The sequence below is a fragment of the Hyla sarda genome, chromosome 8, assembly GCF_029499605.1.
Source record: "Hyla sarda isolate aHylSar1 chromosome 8, aHylSar1.hap1, whole genome shotgun sequence".
Taxonomy (NCBI): domain Eukaryota; kingdom Metazoa; phylum Chordata; class Amphibia; order Anura; family Hylidae; genus Hyla; species Hyla sarda.
Window position 1 is genome coordinate 8,427,025 of NC_079196.1, and position 5,343 is coordinate 8,432,367.

Below are 5,343 nucleotides of genomic sequence, written 5' to 3' on the forward strand. Positions count from 1 at the left end.
AATCATTCACATCAGGCTATGCTTCTTGTGAAAAGCAAACCCAGAACTGGTGGGTGTTTTCTTTATAGGGCAGGGCAGCTGTAACCAACGCCTCCAATCTCATCTCATTTGATTGGACTCCAGTTGGATGACACCTCCCCCCAATTAGCTCTTGGTGATGTCATTAGTTAAGTGGTTCACATACTTTTTCCACCTGCACTGTGAATGTTTACATTGTGTGTTCAAATCAAAATGGTGTGTTATTCGTTTAAGCAGACTGTGATTTTCTATTGTTGTGACTTAGACGACCAGATGACATTTTATGACCAATTTGTGCAGAAATCCGTATAATTCCAAAGGGGTTCACATACTTTTTCTTGCAACTGTAAATATGGCAACATCTGACTGCTCCTTGTATCTTCTGGGACTTGTAGTTCTTATGTAAAACAGTATACAGATGACAGTCGTGAGGTGTGAGGCCATAGACTTTGCCATTTGCAGTATGACGTCTGAGGTGCAGAGATAGTTACACCCCCCCCCCTTGCTGTCATTGAATAGAAACTTTTAAGCTTTTATTCCCACTTCGAGACCTGTGCAGACCTAACAGATCTCACAGCTGAGGGTTTGTTACACTTGCCTCCAGTCCGGACAACATTTCTGTGAACTAAATGCGTCGGCAGCACAAATCTCCTTCCTGTTCTGTAGTTCGTTACAGTGTGTCAGCGCAGGTAAAATATATCACGTTTGTTTAGTTCTCACAGGAATCCAGACTAAATACTGAAACGTACCCTCAGCTGTGAACAGCATTCACTCTCTCCGGGCGTATTTCGCTGTTTACTTCACTTATGTTTGTGTATCGTGCAGGTAAACTATAGAGGACTGGAGTCCTGAATGTTTAGACTGGATACTGTTGTAACAAACCCTCAGCTGTGAGAAAGTTTTGGGTTATTGGTTTAGTGCTCGCTGACAGCAAGCAGAGATCTTGAAAAACCCCTGAAACTGCCCAGTGGGAAAAATGACTGTCAGTGTCTTTAGAACAGGGGGCCTACAGCTGTTGCAAAACTACAACTCCCAGCATGCCCGGACAGCCGTTGGCTGTCCGGGCATGCTGGGAGTTGTAGTTTTGCAAAAGGGAAGCCTTTATTTACCTTTCATGATCAGTGTGGATCCTCTGGAGGAGGCAGACAGGTGTTTTGCTGTCGGGGCATGCTGGAAGTTGAAGTTTTGCAACATCTGGAGGGCCAGAGTTTTGAGACCACTGCTTTATACTGAACTCCTAATGGACAGCCTCAGTAATGGATTCATAACAGGTTTCAGTTCACTATGCTTAGGATCTCTGCTTACTGTCAGTGTACAGAACCTTCCATGCGGAGAGTTGTAGTCTTGCAACAGCTGGAGGCACCCTGCTTGGAATACACTGCTTTAGGGGGATGCTTTATCTCGTTTGCTGCAGTGTGAGACAGAAACCCCCACCTTAAGGAAATATTCTGAGGCTGGAACACATCTCACCCCCGAGAACACTAAATGGGACCCCGATAAGGGGCGACGATCTCCATTATACCAGTATTATAAAGTGCTTAGTCCGTCGGTGCCCATAGACATTGTGCCAATCTGTAAAGAATTCCTGACCGTATGATGTAGCTGAGCCAAGGGCCCGGCTCATGTCAGAGGGGCCACTGTGAGGAGCCTGCTTCCCCCTTATGTGAACGCTTTCCCATGTTTACCTTCTGACATGGCGGCGCGGCATTTCCTACGTGTTTGGGGGGAGGGGGAAGGGAATATTCCACTTTTTTTCCTCTTCCATGCTAATCGCACTGATTTGTATTTTTACTGTATAATAATAAATTGGTACATTTTATCTTCTGTGTCCTGGTCAGATGGCGCTGCCCCATTTCATCTCTGGATGTACACACATTCACTCACTGGGTGCTTTATTAGGTACACCTTTCTAGTCCCGAGTCGGACCCCCTCTATGTACAGTGGGGATCAAAAGTTTGGGCACCCCAGGTAAAAATGTGTATTAATGTGCATAAAGAAGCCAAGGAAAGATGGAAAAATCTCCAAAAGGCATCAAATTACAGATTAGACATTCTTATAATATGTCAACAAGAGTTACATTTTATTTCCATCATTTACACTTTCAAAATAACAGAAAACAAAAAATGGCGTCTGCAAAAGTTTGGGCACCCTGCAGAGTTAATATCTTGTACTGCCCCCTTTGGGAAGTATCACAGCTTGTAAACGCTTTTTGTAGCAGCCAAAAGTCTTTCAATTCTTGTTTGAGGTATCTTTGCTCATTCTTCCTTACAAAAGTCTTCCAGTTCTTTGAGATTGCTGGGCTGTCTGTCACGCACTGCTCTTTTAAGGTCTATCCATAAATTTTCAATTATGTTGAGGTCAGGAGATTGTGAAGGTCATGGGAAAACCTTCAGTTTACGCCTCTTGATGTAATCCCCGTGGATTTCGAGGTGTGTTTAGGATCATTATCCATTTGTAGAAGCCATCCTCTCTTTAACTTCAGCTTTTTCACAGATGGCATCAAGTTAGCATCCAAAATTTACTGAAATTTTATTGAATCCATTTTTCCTTCTACTCGTGAGATGTTCCCTGTGCCACTGGCTGCAATACAACCCCAAATCATGATTGATCATCCCCCATGCTTAACAGTTGGACAGAGGTTCTTTTCATTAAATTCTGTTCCCCTTCTTTTCCAAACGTACCTTTGCTCATTCCGGCCAAGAAGTTTAATTTTAACCTCATCGGTCCACAGAACTTGTTTCCGAAATGCATCAGGCTTGTCTATATGTTCATTTGCAAAGTTCAAACGCAGATTTTTGTGGTGAGGATGTAGAAGAGGTTTTCTTCTGAAGACTCTTCCATGAAGACCATATTTGTACAAGTATCTCTTTATAGTGGAATAGTGTACCACAACTCCAGTGTCTGCCAGATCTTTCTGGAGGGATTGTGCAATCAAACGTGGGTTTTGAATAGTTTTTCTCACAATCCTGCGAGCTGTTCTGTCTGATATTTTTCTTGGTCTTCCAGATCTTGCTTTAACTTCCACTGTTCCTGATGACTGCCATTTCTTAATTACATTCCGAACAGAGGATATTGACATCTGAAAACGTTTTGCTATCTTCTTATAGCCTTCTCCAGCTTTGTGAGCGTCAACTATTTTCAGTTTCAGATTTCTAGACAACTGCTTAGAAGAACCCATGGTGCTGATTGTTGGGGCAAGGTCAGATGAGTCTGGGCATTTAACCTCTTCAGGACATAGGGCGTATGGATACGCCCTGCATGCCGAGTCCTTAAGGACCGAGGGCGTATCCATACGCCCGTGGGAATTCCGGCCCCCACCGCTAGCCGGTTGGGGACCGGAGCCGGATGCCTGCTGAAATCGTTCAGCAGGCATCCCGGCATATCGCCCAGGGGGGTCATTATGTCCCCCCATGTCGGCGATCGCCGCAGATCGCTGGACAATTCAGTCCAGCGATCTGCGGCGATTCCGGGTCAATCGGGTCTCCAGTGACCCGGTGACCCGGAATTACTGGCTGTTCGGGGCCGTCTCTGACGGCCCCGAACAGCCAGAGCCTGCAGGAGTGAGGTGGCACTGGTGCCACCTCACGATCGCCCTGATTCGTCGGCCGGATTACCGGCCGACCAATCAGGGCGCCTGCTGCGGGTGTCACTCCCGCACCCGCTCCGCCCCTCTTCCGGAGGACGTGAGCGGGTGCGGGACGTGCACCCCGGGTGCTGGGGACCCCGATCCCCGGCGCCCCTGTTGGGATCGGGGCCCCAGGAGCAGCTGCGGCGGCGGGACTGACCTGTGCGGCGAGGATCGTTGGAGGTGAGTGACAGCCTCCTGCTGTTGCTTAGCAACAGATCCCAGCATGCAAAAAGGGCATGCTGGGAGCTGTAGTTATGCAACAGCAGGAGGCAGACCACCACAACTCCCAGCATTCCCTTATGGGCATGCTGGGACTTATGGTTTTGCAACAGCTGGAGGCACATTCTTTCTATGGAAAAGTGTACCTTCAGCTGTTGTATAACTACAACTCCCAGCTTGCACAAACAGCTAAAGTGCATGCTGGGAGTTGTAGTGGTGCATCTGCTGGTTGCATAACTACAACTCCCAGCATGCCCGTTGGCTGTCGGTGACTGCTGAGAGTTGTAGTTTTGCAACAGCTGAAGGCACACTGGTTGTGAAACTCAGAGTTTTTTTTTACCTAACTCAGTGTTTCACGACCGGTGTGCCTCCAGCTGTTGCAAACTACAACTCTCAGCAGTCACCGTACACCATGCACCGTACATGCTGGGAGTTGTAGTTTTGCAACAGCTGGAGGCACACTGGTTGTGAAACACTGAGTTAGGTCACAAACTCAGTGATACATAACCAGTGTGCCTACAGCTGTTGCAAAACTGCAACTCTCAGCAGTCACCGACAGCCAACGGGCATGCTGGGAGTTGTAGTTATGCAACAGCTGGATGTCCCCCCCCCCCCCCCCCCCAATGTGAACGTACAGGGTACACTCACATGGGCGGAGGATTACAGTAAGTATCTGGCTGCAAATTTGAGCTGCCGCAAACTTTCTGCTGCAGCTCAAATTGCCAGCGAGAAATTACTGTGAACCCCCGCCCGTGCGACTGTACCCTAAAAACACTACACTACACTACACTAACACAAAAAATAAAATAAAAAGTAAAAAACACTACATATACACATACCCCTACACAGCCCCCCTCCCCTCCCCAATAAAAATGAAAAACGTCTGGTACGCCACTGTTTCCAGAACAGAGCCTCCAGCTGTTGCAAAACAACTCCCAGTATTGTCGGACAGCCGTTGACTGTCCAGGCATGCTGGGAGTTTTGCAACAGCTGGAGGCACCCTGTTTGGGAATCACTGGCGTAGAATACCCCTATGTCCACCCCTATGCAATCCCTAATTTAGGCCTCAAATGCGCATGGCGCTCTCACTTTGGAGCCCTGTCGTATTTCAAGGCAACAGTTTAGGGCCACATATGGGGTATCGCCGTACTCGGGAGAAATTGTGTTACAAATTTTGGGGGGTATTTTCTGCTTTTACCCTTTTTAAAAATGTAAAATTTTTGGGAAAACAAGCATTTTAGGTAAAAAAATTTTTTTTTTTTTTACATATGCAAAAGTTGTGAAACACCTGTGGGGTATAAAGGTTCACTTAACCCCTTGTTACGTTCCCCGAGGGGTCTAGTTTCCAAAATGGTATGCCATGTGGGGAGTTTTTTGCTGTCCTGGCACCATAGGGGCTTCCTAAATGCGGCATGCCCCCAGAGAAAAATTTGCGTTCAAAAAGCCAAATGTGACTCCTTCTCTTCCGAGACCTGTAG